This window comes from Hemibagrus wyckioides, linkage group LG20 (genome assembly GCF_019097595.1).
Source record: "Hemibagrus wyckioides isolate EC202008001 linkage group LG20, SWU_Hwy_1.0, whole genome shotgun sequence".
Taxonomy (NCBI): Eukaryota; Metazoa; Chordata; class Actinopteri; order Siluriformes; family Bagridae; genus Hemibagrus; species Hemibagrus wyckioides.
This window is the reverse complement of record NC_080729.1, coordinates 6,049,082-6,067,035: the sequence shown is the minus strand read 5'-3', so window position 1 is coordinate 6,067,035 and position 17,954 is coordinate 6,049,082.

Below are 17,954 nucleotides of genomic sequence, written 5' to 3'. Positions count from 1 at the left end.
ATGTTGCTGTAAAATTGGTCTTTATTATTTATGTTATTTCAAGACGTGTGATTACTTGAATGGGGAGTCATGTGATCTCAGTATAAATACACATGTTTTCTAATGACTCGGTGTTTGTTAAAGAACATAACTGAACAAACAACACCATGGCCAAGGAGCTATCAAATTAAGTCCAGTACAATGTTCTGAGTTTAGCTAGTTAACCAAGAGCCTGAGAGTAACTGAAAGAGATGCACAGAACTTTTAACAAGATAACCTAGACTCTCTAAAAACTGAGCTCTGTAGACGAGTGGTAATAAGAATGGCATAAAATTCCATTTGGAGGCTGAAAAAGGTTTTATGGCCTTGGAACAAAACATTATATTTAATGCAACTCTATCACAGTGAGAAGAGTGAAGCATAGTGTTGGTAGAGTCTTGTTGTAGGGATGCTTTTCCCAATACATTGTGACTAACAAAATCTAATGAATAAGCTTAAAATCCCCCAAACATTATGTTTTGCAAACCTCTTTAAATCCACCCCTTCTCTTTCCCTGCTGTGTAATCTGAACAGTGGTATAGTTTAGCAGAGCTCAGTGAGAGGGATTTCTCTACCTGAACGCAACCACATGTTCGAGATTAAACACAAAAAATCCTGCTCCTGCATTTGGTTAAACAATAGACCACGTGTTCACTAAAAACTGTTTTGGGAAGATAAAGCAGAGAAAATTGGCGATGGTGAATCTTCTGGCATGTTTTCTTCATTTCGATGAGCGCTTCGTTTTTATCTGAGTCCATAACCTGGCACCACATACTAAACAGGATACATGTCAGAAATGATTAGGAAGGCTTTTCGCTAAGAGGTTTGCAGTTGAAGATATTTAAATATCCTGCAGTCGTAGATATTTACATATTTTTTCAATATTAGCTGCCAGCATGAATTTTCTTCTTTGATTTGCATGAAGACCATCTCTACAGGCCTGCTTTGATGGCAAGATGTTTTTTCAGTCAGTTACTTCCCGGACAGCAAATGCCGAGGCCTTTCGTACAAATATGACGGATAATATTGCAGATATTTGCATCTCTCGAAGCCTAAACCGCTCTTCTGCCTTCTCACTCCTGTATATAAATCGAACAGTCAATGATTTATCAGATAATTCCGTCTCGCCTAGACAGCCTTTTAATTTGTTATGCAGTTCAGTGGTGTTACCTGAAGCTTTCTACATTAAAGGATTAAACTCTGTGACTGTAACTATGTCTGCAGCCTGTAGTGGCTGGCTGGCATCTGTGAATATGTGCTTTCTGTGGACTGAAGTTTGTACAGGAACAGATTATAATGATTGCTTGTCACTATCTGCATTTGGCTCTCTAACAGATCTTGTGAAAACAAAACAAATGCTTGAATGTCCAGGACCAGATCAGAGATCTCGGGATTAGTCATCTCGGAAATATTTCCAAAAAGATTATATCACCCCTGTTTCATAAGCCTTTCACACACATCGCTGCTGCAGATTGTCAAAATATACATATTTTTAAATGATATTGTCAAGGCTCAGGTAGATCCACTACATAATAGCGTAGCATTACGCCTTTATTATCGTCACACGTACATTACAGCACAGAGGAATTTGCATATCCAAACTGAGGTCATAGTGCAGGGGCAGCTATTATACAGCACCCTTAATGCAGAGAGGGTTAAAAGCCTTGCTTAAGGGCTCTACAATGGCTGCTTGGCAGTACTGAGGCTTAAGCCTCGACCTTAACCAAGAGTTGAGTCACCATTGCCCCATTATAAGGTATAGAATATATAAAACATGCATACATTCACACAACACAACAGTACCAACTAATTCAAGCTCATTTAGACGAATACAACTTAAAGTAAGTAGTCAGATATGAGTAGTATAAATAATACACTGTGTGAAAGTAACTAAATGACAATAGAAATACAACGGCGACTCGGTGAAGAGAGGAACGGACCGGGCTCAAGGCTATTTAGGAACATGGAGTTGTCCAGCTGTCTGCACTTGTTGTTTCTAGGCGCAAGTGAAATTTCATCTTCTTATCCCTCGTGTTGAGCAGCGGAACACAGTGAAACGTTCCTCTGTGTGCTCTTCACCCTCTGATGTGTTGACATGTTGCGGTGATGAAAAACAGCTTCAGGGAAGACAAAGGAAAATGATCTTTGACAGTTATTAAAGTCCATCCAAAGATGGCGCCAGCTTTCCGAGTCACACCAGATTCCAGTTTTCATGTTCGATCTCTCATCGTGTTGTCCACTGGATACAGTATGAAAAAAAAAATAAACGGAGATGGTAAAATACATACAAAATACATTTGTTGTGATCCTTGTGTGATTATGAAGAAAACAGAAAACCTTTGGTAACTAGTATGGCATGTTTCATGCAAGATTGTGTAAGTGCATTGGAATAAAGTAAGAACATATAACACTGTCAAGGATCTGCCATTACATCTGTCAGCTTGAGACAGCAAGGAATTAGTGCCTATAATGAACTCAGAAACTATACTGTTCCTCATGGGCCCTTGACAGATATTTACTGTCCAGTGTCACCCAAATGAGGATGAGGTTCCCTTGTGAGCCTGGTTCCTCTCAAGGTTTCTTCCTCATATCATCACAGGGAGTTTTCCTTGCCAGTATCACCTCAGGCTTGCTCAAACTTAAGGAATTTTAAATTATAAACATATATTAAATTATAAACATATATATATATATATATATATATATATATATATATATATATATATATATATATATATATATATATATATATATGTTTATAATTTAATATATATATTTATAATATAATATAATATAATATAATATAATATAATATAATATAATATAATATAATATATTTATATTGTATATAGTTTATATTTATATTTTTATTTATATTTATATATATTTTATATATATATATTAATATCTTCTGTCATTTCTCTCTCTCTCTCTCTCTCTCTCGTTGCTCCTACATATACATAAGCTCAACAATTGGCTAGTCGGTTTTGATTGACAGCAGAGATAGTAACAACACCCATCCCACATACAGAGCTCCCTCGCTTCTGCCGTCTCTGACTCCTGGCCACACACGTCTGTGGCATTCATGCGATGTGAACTCATGACCTCCTGCTGAGGGTAAACCTTTTAATGTCAAACCAGTCGAGAACCCTCAAGCGTACGCCTTGATCAGTTTCGGCGTTGGGATTATTGCGTCTGATGTCCTGACTTGTCAGTTAGATATGTAAACAGTTCGACTGAGTAGTTTACGTCGCTTGACTTTCTAAGATTAATCGACCTCAACAAACATGGAGTAGCAACAAAATGGTGCAACCTTCAGAGTGATTTATCAGGTTTAGTTAGAAAAGGTCGGATCAGGATGAAACCTCAAAATGACAACGGGAAGAAGAGAAATAATCTGGAAAATAAACAAACAATCATAATCAGTATAGCATGATAGCTAGAAGTGACGAAGCATTGCATAAAGCTGACATCTTTCTGGCACTACTGGAAGCACATACTTATGTAAGCTTTTGGACTGGAAAGGTCTTTTTTCTTACCATTGTTGTTGTAAGACATGAGACTGGCAGGCGTCTGGAGGCTGCGTCTTGCCCCCAAACCGATTAAAACATTATGACATTGGCCCTTTGGAAAGTGTTTATCACTAACACATGCACATTTTGACTTTTTCTCGCATTTTTCTTTCCTTTTCGAGGAGGGCTTAGGGGGATTATGATGGATTAAGACAGCAGAAACAATCAAGCTTTCAGCAAGCAACAGCTGCCTCCATAAGGAACCACATGTTCTTTATGCCTGGCTCACTTACCTTGAAAATGCTGACACACACACACACACACACACACTAGTACAAATGGACAATCAGCAAAGGAGGTGTCTGACAGGCTGTTTGGTAAGTGAAGAGAATTGTGTGGTAGTCTATACAGTGTGTGTTTGTGTGTGTGTGTGTGTGTGTGCACCTGTTGGATGTGTGTGTTTATTTTCTTTTCGTCAGATCGAATGGTTCAGAAAAAGGTGTGTGTATGCTGTCCAAAAAAAATAGTTCAAGGTCTTTTAGGAAGTGGAAAAAATGCTTCAAGGTCCAGCACCACAGATCTTTTACTGTTTTCTTCGCCCCCGCGTTCTTTTGGGAGTAAAGGAGCAGCAGATGGGAGCGAGGAGCTGCAGGTCACCATGACACCAGAACTTTGTCAGTTCTCACATTCAGTGTAACTGCTTTCTTCTCATCATCTATCTATCTCTCTTTTTCCCCCCTCCCTCTTCATGCTCACTCTTCGCACTCGGTTCTCGACTCGTTGAGATGATGGCTGCAGGTTTTATTGTAGGGATAATGTGACACGGCTGGCATGCTGTCATTAACTTGTACCCCATGCACGGAAAATCATACTTTAGTGCATCACATCATAAACATTTCAACCGAAGCTCAAGATAATTATCTAGAAGAGCTTTTGAAGAAATTCTAGAGAAATGCATGCTGCTTTCTCCACTTTAGCTGTGCTTTTCCCTTGTTGTTATTTCAATATCACATTAAAATTTTTGGATTTCCGAAACGCCTCTCATTACCAGGGAGTTTATCTGTGCCACAGCTTTGCTCTCTTTTTAGGGATGAATAAATTAAAAATGTAAAAAATTTTGAATTTATATCTTAAATTTATAGATTTCTGTGAAACTGCTTTCTGAGAATGTCTGCTTACAAGTACAAATTAAAATGAATTGAATTGGAGTTCCCTGCAGGACCTTCTTACATTTTGACAGGACGAGATGTCTTTTTTTTATTATTTAAATAAGATAAAACTCTATTCTATTATACTTTATTATATCATATAAAGTCAAACAAAGTTGTGCTGTCATCCTGGTGGACAAGAGAACTTCAACTCACCTCAGATTTAAGGCTGAAATCCGAAACCTGCAGTCTGAAAGCAGCTCTGCTGCTTTATTAAATAGGTTTCTAGATAGATAGATAGATAGATAGATAGATAGATAGATAGATAGATAGATAGATAGATAGATAGATTGGTAGGTAGGTAGGTAGGTAGGTAGGTAGGTAGGTCATTTGGTCGATAGATAGATAGATAGATAGATAGATAGATAGATAGATAGATAGATAGATAGATAGATAGATAGATAGACAGGTAGGTAGGTAGGTAAATAGATAGATAGATAGATAGATAGATAGATAGATAGATAGATAGATAGATAGATAGATAGATAGATAGATAGATAGATAGGTAGGTAGGTTGGTCATTCGGTCGATAGATAGATAGATAGATAGATAGATAGATAGATAGATAGATAGATAGATAGATAGATAGATAGATAGATAGATAGATAGATAGATAGATAGATAGATTGGTAGGTAGGTAGGTAGGTTGGTCATTTGGTCGATAGATAGATAGATAGATAGATAGATAGATAGATAGATAGATAGATAGATAGATAGATAGATAGATAGATAGGTAGGTCGGTCATTCGGTCGATAGATAGATAGATAGATAGATAGATAGATAGATAGATAGATAGATAGATAGATAGATAGATAGATAGATAGATAGATAGATAGATAGATAGATAGATAGATAGGTAGGTAGACACACAAACTATTAGAAATGTGCCAAGAATAAGCTCTGTATTGTTCTTTTTCAATCTTGCTATATGTGTTTAGTTTCTGAATAATCCTTTGATGATAATTCACTCAATGAGGACTTTTAATTTCCAAAATCACACATAGTGAGTACAAAAAAACTCTGAGCCATTATTTTTCCCTCCTTTGATGTTCAACTGTTTCACTCGTACTAAATGCTCCGGGACTCACAGTTCAGAGTTTTCCTCTTTATTGTATAACATGGTGCTAAATATAGATCAATAGAGGAGAAATCCTAATTTAAAGCTTTTCAACTTCAAAATCTTTGAGGACACAGGCTGACCGCTTTCCTCACTCACTTTATCCCAGCACACTGGCACACGGAATGGGGCCAGCAATTAGCAGGCACACCACACAGGAAAGAACACACACGCAGTAAGAGAATAAATTCTGGCGATGAGTGAGTGGGATGCTAATTATGGCTCCAAACTCATTAATGCTGTTCCACTCCCATACACCAATCAAAGACTGAGGAAAAGATGGTCATTTGTCACTGTCATCTGAAAAAGAGTTCTGGAAGTAGCCTGACACGCAACAGCCCAGTTTACGGATGATGATGATGATGATGAGGACGAAGGATATGACTAAAACATTATGACGACAGTGGGGTGGTTGTTTTTTTCGTCTCTGATTGCAAACTTTTCGATGTTTTGATGCCTTTTTTTTGTATTATTGGCATTGAAGATATGGAGCATGTCTTCTCACACCTCTATGGTTGCACCATATACCAATAACTGTACAGTTTTGGTAGAGTCTCTCTTTTTAATTGTTTCTGCTGAATGTGTCCATATAATGTCTCAGATTGAACTTGTGAGCAAAATGTTGAGCATATCCAGCAACTGAGAAAACATCTGACCCACAGCACTAAAAACTTCAGAGCAAGCTTCTGCAATAACAAAGGCTGAAACAGAATAAGGAATAAAAAATTATGATAAGGAAAATTATAGATATTCCCGTTTCTCTAATGAATAATGCTCTAGACAAAGCGTTGAAATAATGAAATCATTTCCACTGACTCTCCAAGACTGCTTTATGAGCATAATACAATTGCAATGCGCAAAGCTATGTACAATAATATCCTGGCAACATACTGGAGCCAAAATCTTTTTTATTCTTGGACTTTCCCTAGATGGGACATGTTGAGTCCATTTAACATTATTTATAGATAACATGGTTTGAGTTATTGTTTTGGATTAAACCCATATTTAAATGACTAACAAAAATATTATTAAAATGACCAAAATGGCCAATCACATTTAGGCTAATAATTTTGTGAACAAACACACACACACAAAAAATATTGAGTTGTGATTTCCAAATCACTCAATCAATCAATCAATCAATTACAATTCACTGAACCACACTTATGCACTACAAACTCCTGAGGGTCCCCAGACCCCATTTCGAGAACCATAGCTCGAGCCAATAGTCCAGTCAGAGTATTAAACACTGTTAAATTGAATTAAATGCAAAAATAAGAAGGAAAATCTCAGACATAAGCATTAAATAAAACATTCAGAATAGGAAGAACCAAACTTGTGATTAACATTAATGAAATTGGTGAAACTCTGCACAAAAAGCTCAAGCCTCAACATCTACTTCACAATAAATGTGAAGTTCAGATCAAACTGATTCACTGCTGCAATAACAGCCTTTACTGTCCTGGTTTTCATTGTAATGAACTCTCATTAGATTTCCAGCTGATTGTTACTACCAGTCTTAGCTAGTTAGCATCGCTAGTTGCATGGGTGTTTGAGGTTAGAAGCTAGCATTGCAGGAATTTCAATGAAATTGGCTCAACTGAAGTGTTTCCTTACCTGACTTACATAAAAATCTACTTGATTTATTATGTAAAGTGAGCTGCTTAAACAGTTCAGTGTGGAACATTGATAATTCCGTGTCCATCTTCACCCCCGTCATCAATAACAAATATCCCCAAAGAGCTCCCAAAATTTACTCTAGTCTTACTATGTTTCTTGCCATTTAGCCTTTTGAATTAGAGTAAAAGAATCTGGCTGCACTCCAAAATATCTCCACAAATCAAGAACTGAAAGGCAATTTCACTTCAAGACGCTTTAATTAAACAGTCAGATAGATCGTTTTACCCTAAACGTATTTGAAAAATGTGCCACAAATGATGAGGCTTGGAAATGAGTGCTGAAAAAGGGTCAAAAGGCTACTCTGGAGATCCAAATGCAAAACTGAGAATAAATACAAGCACAACGACAGTGAATGAGACAATGAATGAACGAGGCACATAAAACGGTCTAAATAAACAATGTAATTAAGAGAACCTCCACAAAGAAGCACACAGGAAATGAACCAAATAACAGGACAAGGGCAGAGTCTAGAACAGGAAGTGAGAATTAAAATAAACAAAAGAACATGGCATCGCCAAAATGGGAGCTGTGATGAGCAAAAGTCTGACACTTTGTTCTAATACACACATCTGAAATGTGTAAAACATCACTGTCAAGTAATGATGCAGCCACGTTTTACATAAAGAGTACAGACACGATATAGACCGCTCCATATTTTGTTTACGTTAATGACACTGGTTATGCAATGCATTATATTCTGCTAAAAAAAAAAAAGAGAAAATCCCTACTGAATCTTCCACTCTGCTATTTTGAGAATCTTCGTATATCATGCCAATATCAAGAGTTGCCTGGTCTTGCTTCACTTTCTGCACCCAGTGTTTCCTGTTTTGTTAAAATGAACCATACGCAGGTTTGTTGTAAGGAAGTAGTTTTTAGTTGGGGAGGGTGAATCTCTAACTCCATACCTGTCTAAAACCAAGCTTAAATTCTGGTTGGCTTAAATAGAACCTGGTCAATGTGGTAAATTACCTACTATTGTTCATAAACATGGTATTAACTTCGACTTTTATATTATATAGTAACTTCCTCCTACTTAATTCTGACAAGACAGAAGTATTTGTACTAAGACCACAGGCTGATAGAAGCAAGCTTTCTGATTACATGGTAACTCCAGTTACTATGTTAGTACCAGTTAGTCCAAAATGCAGCAACCTCCAGAAGAACAAGATCATCTCTATCTTTTTCACACTGCATGGCAATTTGAAACTGACTATCACATATTAATAATGATTCATAAAGCACTGAATGGTCCCGCACCACAGTTCTCAGGCAGATTTTTGGTCTTTTATGATCCGTCATGTCTGCATTTAACTAAAGGTGCAGGTTCTTTGTTTGTACCTTGAATAATGGCAGCTACAGCAGGAGGCAAAACATGCTTTGCATAGCCCAAAGTTTTCGTATAGCCTTCCGATTTATGTCCAGGACTTAGATACTGTTGTAGTCTTGGCAGAAAAGATGTTTATTTAGTCAAGCCTTTGTTTTTAGCATATCTCTTAGGTAAAGGTGCATATCCTGAGTGTTCATTAGCATAGTGTTCTGGTAAACTATGCTGTTTGCCCAGGGAGTTTTTCTTCACCAGTTTTTCTGGCAGGTTCACCTGGTCGTGGCCTGTTTATGGTGTGTAAATGATGTCCTTTCCACTTCTGAATTGTGGCCACAACAGTGCTCACTGGAACATTCAGAAATCCTTCTGTAACCAATGCCATCGGTATGTTTTGCAACAATAAGGTCTTAAGAGAGCGCTTTGCTTTTACCCATCATGAGATGTTTCTTGTGTAACACCTTGGTAATGAGACACCTTTTTAAAGGCCATCAGTTGGGACTGAACTAGCTGATATTAATTTGCACTGACCAGGGACAGGACTGCTTTCTAATTACTGGTTGTTTTCAGCTGGTGTCTTGGCTTTCCATGCCTTTTTTGCACCTCCCTTTCTTCATGTCATTTCATGTTATTATCTACGGTTTGATTGTTTGATTGGATTGCATGGGTTGTTACCAGCATCCGGTGGAAATTTTCATGTCAATTGCACCTTTAGAAATATATTTATTGAGAAAAATGGTGACGGGTTCGATACTGGGAGGCAGTAACCACCTTGCGGAAAGAAATTTAAAAACTTCCTGGTAATCAGCTTCATACATTTTTGTCTAAAAGCTGGCTGGCAAGGAATAAAAGAGAGAGTCCCAAGACAGTTAACATACAGATGAAAAGATTGCATACATTAGATCATTGCAGACAATTCAACTAAGGAAGAGTCGAATACTCACACTGATGACTTTAAACACTGTCTTTAAAAAAACTTCCCTAAACAAGGCACATGTGCCAGTAATCAGAACCTAGTGACTGGAAGAAGCATTATGTCTTTCAAACTTCCTAGTTGCAGCTTTGCTTCCTGGTTTATGGTGGTGCCTGCGGCATGATCATTCCCCTAGTCTATACTCCTCCAGTTCGGTTCACCACGGTTCCTTTCTTAGACCACTTTTGACAGATACTGACCACTGCAGACCGGGAACACCCCACAAGAGCTGCAGTTTTGGAGATGCTCTGATCCAGTGGTCTAGCCATCACAATTTGGCCCTTTGTCAAACTCAAGCTCAAATCCTTACGCTTGTCCATTTTTCCTGCTTCTAACACATCAAATTTGAGGACAAAATGTTCACCTGCTGCCTAAAATATCCCACCCACTAACAGGTGCCATGATGAGGAGATCATCAGTGTTATTCACTTCACCTGCTCATAATGTTATGCCTGACCGGTGTATATTGGAATATAAGTCACATGTTCATGGGAAGAAGAAAATTTAGTTCCCTCTCTTTTTAAACATTTTCAAGAAGTCAGTTGTGATATTGACTGATGAGGTCACAACCACATGTGAAACCACAACCTTGTTACTCAAATTATAGACTGAAAGTAAATAGTTCATTTAAAATTTTAAGTTAATATCCCAAATCACATTTTGTGTATTTGCCAATAAACCCATAACCCTGTTACTCATTTCAGATAAAAATGAAATGAGAATGTTTTGCCTGAGATGGCCTAAAACAGTTGTAAATTCTAAATTATTAAATGTCCCCATACCCAACTCCACCCTGTCATGAGGATATTGTGCTTTGGACTCCTGATGATGTCCCAGCCATCTTTGGCCAGGAACCAAGGGAGCAGAATTACTCATGTTGTCCATAAGGTATTGGATTCCTCAGTCCACAAGGCAAGAGTCCACCCACCTTCAGACAATCTGTGTGAGACCACCTGCTGTGGAGGTAACAGCAGGGATGTAACAATTGTTCTGAAGTGTACAACACAGAATACAGGCCTCACCCAGAGGGATCTTGGGAGGCAAAGGAGGTATGACATCATGTTGATCCTCTGCACTTCTTGGGAAGGTCCAGTAAAATGAGGATTGAGCTTGATGGCATCCATATATTTTGGGAAAGAAAAACTGCACTCTTCAGAGACCTTTTACATCATGAATTGAGGACCTAACTGACCTCATCAAGACCTTAAACTGCCATCCAACTACATTGGTGCCGTGACCCGGATGGAAGTAAGGTTTAGAGGGGTGAGTTTAACGGAGGCCAGCGGTAGAGCCTGTGCAGGTAAACCTCACTCCCCTGATCTCAAGAGGCTCACTAACAACTGACGCTAGTGGCTGCAGTCTTTAGCCTCCTTGTTAGTAGTGCGCAAGTAGGACCCACGGGGGTTACAGCAGCATGGGATTGACCAGAAACACAGAGGAAAATATATCTGCTACTGGGGTAACTCATCTATAAGCCCAACAGCTGTTGGTCCCGAACCTGCTAAACAACCATGAACTGGGAATATGATGGACTTATACCTCGCAGACCAGACACCACTGTGTCAAGAACATCCTACCCATGTCTGCAGAGCTCCAGATGTTATTGAGTAGGGAGGAACTACTGGATGGTTTGGACTTCTGAACAGCCAGTCAGTCTACAAGCTATGAATAAAGTCTGATATAAAGAGGGCCATTTTCTTTCCATTATTATTATTTATATATCTTTTTACTGCATAAAGAGTGCTTTAAGGATCTTTACACACGAAATGGTTGTCCTATACCCCTACCCAGACATTGTGTGAAAAGGATATAGGAAAAGGTTTTAAACTGATGTCAAAATGGTTTTACCAGCCATCTCTCATACATGTGAAAAATTATTATTATTAAAAGAATGATCTATTATATTATTTGTTTGCTGCTTTATACTTCTAAACATTTTAGTCCGTCTCCAGCAGTTCGCCCAAACATTTCCAAAACAATTTTTGAAAAAAGTCATACAGTTTGTGCTATGGCATAGTCCAGGCGGTAAAATTAATTTATCCACACAGCTGGGAATATTTAGGATTAAATAGGTTTCATATCATAGGACTCCACTAATTTTTTAGAAACAGAAACATATGACGTGACAATAAAAATCCCAAAGTTTTGGATATTATGATTATGAGGTATTGAAACTGACACCATGAATTTATCTCAAGTTATTATTGATTTTATTTGAAGATGTTGTGGGAATGGTTGTCCATTCAAGTAATGCATAACAGAAACTAATGTAGATAATAGAATGTATTTAACATAGATCGAATTTCCATACAGTATCAGATAAAGGGAATTTCAGGGCCTAGAAGATAGGCATTAAGAGCATAATGTATCACATACTAAAGAAATGATATTGTATATTGTTTGTGTGTGTGTGTGTGTGTGTGTGTGTTCAGGGATATATGCACACGTGCCTCTGTGTATGTTCTGTGTGAGGGGGGTGTATGAGTGTGGGTAAACCACACAATGTAAGGATGTGAGTGTTATTTTAGCGCTTGAATGGTCTGCTGCATTAGACTGATGAGGTATAGCAGCAGACCTGTTGACATGTGGATGTGAGCTAGTCTAAAGATGTTTCCGATCCATGCACAGAATACAGTGTGGCCTACCAGGCCATGTTAAGGATTATGTGATTGTAAAATTCAAAAGGCAAACCCTTTCCTCTTTATACTGGCATCCCTGCTCAGCCGTGGTTAATTTTTGGGATGTCCTCCATGTTCCGGTTATTAATGTGCTAATGTCCTTTCTGATGGGTATGTGATGTGACCTATAAGTGTGAACTTCACCAAATCTGCCCCAAAGGCACTGAATGGAATTAATATTTTAAGGTGGCTAGCAGTAACTATTCCATTGAAGGCCCTTTGTATCTGGTAACTTTTCCATTTCCATGTCAGATGGGTCACTTGAGATAAGGAACGGCCAGAGGGTGAGTATTGTTTTTGCCAGGACTTTTTATTGGCTACACACTCGATCACAAGGGAAATGGGCAAATGGGAATACTCCATTAGTTCTAAAGGAAACCATTTCATCAGTCTGCAGCTCGGTGTTAGTCACAGAACCATGCTGATATACATACGCTCACTGGCCACTTTATTAGACCACCTGAACGTTCATGAGATTATTCAATCAGCCAGTAATCTTGCAACAGCACAATGTATCACATAATGCAGATACAGGTCAAGAGCATCGGTTATTGTTTACATCAAACATCAGATCAACTGTATTTTTTAATGTATTAGAAAGTATGTTGAGTTCTTTTCATGTTTCGACCTCCTACCGATCAAAAACCCTATATGACAAAAGCGAAATGGTGTGGGATTAGTGAAATATATACGCACAGATAAGAAGTGCATTAACTAACTGATCTTAAATGCATGATACAGTTTGGTGAATCTGATCATTAACCATAGCAACTCTGAGCAGAAGTAGGTTTTCCGAGCACACACACACACACACATTCACAGGTGTGTTGTATTAGATAATGAGTGCTGTAATTAAATGCATCAGTTGTGCAGGACAGAAGAGCACTCTCCCTGATCTGCTTAACTGATAACACTGTCCTTCTTCCTCTCATCTCAATTAGTGTGTGTGTGTGTGTGTGTGTAAGCAATAGTGTGTGAAGACTGTTAGGAAAGATATGTCCCACTTTCTCAGCCCACTATATTTAAAATTCTCACTGAAGCATTAGAAGATTTCAGAAAACGTATCTACAGTACCATTTAATATACACCGATTAGGCATAACATTATGACCACCTGCCTAATATTATGTTGGTTCCCCTTTTGCTGCCAAAACAGCCCTGATCCGTCATGCACTGTGCATTCTGACATCTTTCTATCAGAACCAGCATTAACTTCTTCAGCAATTTGAGCAACAGTAACTCGTCTGTTGGATCGGATCACACGGGCCAGCCTTCACTCCCCACGACCCTGGCTACCCATGACCCTGTCTCCGGTTCACCACTGTTCCTTCCTTGGACCACTTTTGATAGATACTGACCACTGCAGATCGGAAACACCTCCACAAGAGCTGAAGTTTTGGAGATGCTCTGATCCAGTCGTCTAGCCATCACAATTTGGCCCTTTTCAAGCTCAATTAAATCCTTACGCTTGTCCATTTTTCCTGCTTCTAACACATCAACTTTGAGGACAAAATGTTCACTTGCTGCCTAATATATCCCACCCACTAACAGGTGCCATGATGAGGAGATCATCAGTGCTGAAGAAATAAATGCTGGTTCTGATAGAATGGTGTCAGAATACACAGTGCATCACAATTTATGGGGCTGCGTAGCCGCAGACCAGTCAGAGTGCCCATGCTGACCCCTGTGCACCGCCGAAAGCACCAACAATGGGCACATGAGCATCAGAACCGGAAAACAGAGCAATGGAAGAAGGTGGCCTAGTCTGAGGAATTATGTTTACTTTTACATCACGTGAATGGCCGGGTATGTGTGCGTCACTTACTTGGGGAACACATGGCACCAGGATGCACTATGGGAAGAAGGCAAGCCGGAGGAGGCAGTGCCATGCCTTGGGCTGTTTTTGCAGCAGAACAGGGACCAACACAATATTAGGCAGGTGGTCATAATGCTATGCCTGATGGTGTTCATTTTTCCTGTTCATTTACATTACCTGGGAGGCATATTTAGTGCCTCTGTGGAGCTTTTGTGCATTTTTTCTTTCAGTTTCCTCCAGGTTCTCAGCTTCTCCCAAAAACCTGGCAGGTTGTTTGGTAATGCTAAATTGTCCTTAAGTGTGAAAGAGTGTGTCCCATCCAGGATGTATTCTCACCTCGTGATCCTGGGATAGGCTCCAGATCTACCTCATTCCTGAACTAGATAAAGTAATTACTGAAGATGAAGGAATGATTTTACATTAAGATAGTATGAGCTGGGGGCAGAACTCTGAGTAGATAAGGAGATGAGGATAAAGTGAGTCTACCCTGCACCCCAGCTGTAGTGGGATCTCACTTGTGGCTTGGCTGTGCATTACAACAAAAAACTGTTTTCGTTTTGTAAATCATTTTCCTGAATACTTTTGGTACACTGTGTATATAAAATATGTATAATACATACCACATTTCTCTTGCTTCTCTATAGAAGTTATACTGATTATAAGGTCCAGTGTCACTGTATCTGTCATGTTTAAGACTTGTGTGTGTTTATTTAAATCTGAATTTAAATCTGAACATCTTTTACATTTCTAAACATTTATCTTGGCCTTAAGTGCTTCTTAAATGCCTAATTACAGCTGGGAAAAAAGAAGATTTAAAACCATGAACACATACTGTCAGCTCCATTTAGAAAGCTCATGTGAACTCTGCATTTTTCCCTTCCAGACTCTCAGGAGATTGAGATGCAATATCAGACATCCTTGTCTTTCTGTGGATACAGATGGGGGGGGTTAAATATATACCTTAAAAGCACATGCTACACAGCCATACCGGATTTCCTCCATGCACCGTTTTCAAAGTGCTTTAATCCTGTTTCAAATCAACACTAACGTGTCACACAACATCCAGGGACTGTTGATCAGGGTCCGAGGAACCGCAATGGGATAAAAGTGCTGGAAGAGAATGAATTCCAAGACGTCTTTGAAGATGTAACCTCTCCAACGCTCTCGTGATGTCATGTGCCGACACTCATGAGAGGATCTGGCTGAAAGCGTGGAAGCATGCAGACACCAGTGACAAACACAGATATGGATCACTGGATCCGTCCGAGTCCTGGCCACAGCTTGAGCCAATTATTGCTATCATCTTGATCCAATTTGACTGATCTGGTGGGGGGTTTAGAAGGGGAGGACTGGGGGGATAAAGGGCAAATACTGGTCAAATATCCTGAGTGAACAGCTCTCTGAATAGAGAGACACCCCCCCGCCCCATGCAGACCCTGATCCCCCCCCCCACACACACACACACAACCCTTCTCCAACACACCCGTCATTCTTATCCCCTGGTGAGGTGAGGAGTGTCGATTACAAGGTCACTAAGAAAAATTCTGATGGGTCAAAATTGAATTGTGGTTGATGTGTAGCAGGAACAATTTTACGCTGCTTGAATGCTACTTGCATGAAGTTTGTCACCACACTTTTACATTATTTGACCGAGGTCAAGTTCATGCCTTTTTAGAAACGGAATGGGGCAAAAAAGACTGGAGATGTTTCTGACTGAAGGGGTCAGAGATTGAAAGGTCATGTTTGTCATTGTTAGGATTGAATCTTTTGATCATAGGATGAATCCTTTATCTGTACACCACTCAGGGACCATTTAAGTAGACCATATAATCTATTCATACCTGCATTGCACTTCAAACTAACAGTTTATTTAGCACCTAGTGTACTTCTCTTTAAGTATTACCATCAAACTTACCAGTATGCTTAGGGACAATAGTGTCTCGAAAGTAATCTGTAGTAAGCTTGCTTAAACCTGTACTGTACTGGAATGAACTTCACACACGCCAGTATCTTGGCAGATTGGAGCACAATGTGGAACGTTGTTGAGATGTGAGGTGACTCAGGAGAAAAACCTGACAGGCGGGAGATTTGAGATGAAATCTCCCTTTCATTTTCACTTTATCTCATTGCTGTTTATGAGAATGAACACAGATAAAGAGATTTCATATCAGATGATCTGACTGCATTGTTTGATTGTGTACCAAAAATAATTAAATATACATTTATATATACGCCTTTTTAATCAGCTATACTTTGCTTATGTATTAATATTATAATCAAAACCATTTGTTTCTGATTTGTTTTTTTGCGTTTGGTTAATATTTGATGAATTTGTTTCCTGGAATTTGAGAATTGCATGTCTTGATGCAAAACTTTCCTGCATTGTGAGCTACGCTTACCAGAATACCCATATACCTGCTTATTCATGCAAATATCTAAACATGCCACATTCAAAGTCACTGAGAAAGTCACATTTCCCACCTGATTATTGTGAACATTACCTGACCAGCACTGGCATGATATTTATATTGCACTACTGCTGGCTGATTACTTACTTAACATGAATTAGCAGAGGTACAGATGTTCCTATTAAACTGGCCATGCTTTTCACTCTGCAGTGGTCTGTTGTTTTTTTTAAGCTGAGAAACCAGTCACAAATTCTCCAAGAAATTTTATTATGGGCTTTAATGCAGATTTAATCTCACATGAAAACAAAAAGAAGCGATTACGTAATTATCTATAGTAATAATAATAAGAATAATAAGCAGAAGGATAGTGCTGTGGGTAAAACTGTTGCCTCTAGGTCCCAAGTAGGATCCTGGAGGCAACAGGAGCCTCTTTTTGTTTTTGTGGGTTCCCTCCATATCCCAAAAACATGCCTGAAGGGGGTTAGGCTACGATAAATTGTCCCTAGGTGTGAATAAGTGTATGAATGTATATGTGCTTGGTGCTCTGCAATGAAGAGGGTGTATCACATCCTGGATAGATTCTCTAATAATAATAATAATAAGAAGAAGACGAGGAAGAAGAAGAATGGTTAAGGTTGAGCTTAGGGATTAGCATTAGCATATTTATCCAACTACGAATGGAATTCAGCCTCATCATCCTCACGTATTAACATTTTTTTCATAAATATCAGCTTGACATTTCCACAACGTTAAGGTTTTCATAATAATATTAAACCTGTCACGTATGCATTGTTTCCTGTGAGCGCTTAAATAGAAGGTTTACAGGGCAAACACTTCTCTAATCCGATTATATCTCAGAAATTTTTTAGGATGTTGGAGAATTACCACAAACGTTTTCATAAGGCCGGTTTTTTTGTCAAACTGCGAACATCGTGTAGTGAAATCCACTAGCAGAAACGCTGTTTTTTCAACGTCCCATGCCTAATTTTCTTGCGGTGTGTTGAAATGAAATTTGCGAGGTTCAACACGAGAGACTTGGTGTTCATGTTGCTGAACGTCATGACGAGACTGCAGCCATACGTCTCTGAGTTTTTCATAAGGACAGTGGTAACAGTGGAGACCAAACAATCTGACAAATCAACATAGTCCCGTTTGGTGTTGAATTACTAGGAACAGACCTCGTTCAACTGTAGTTATGTAGTTCAACCTAACCACTACTCAAA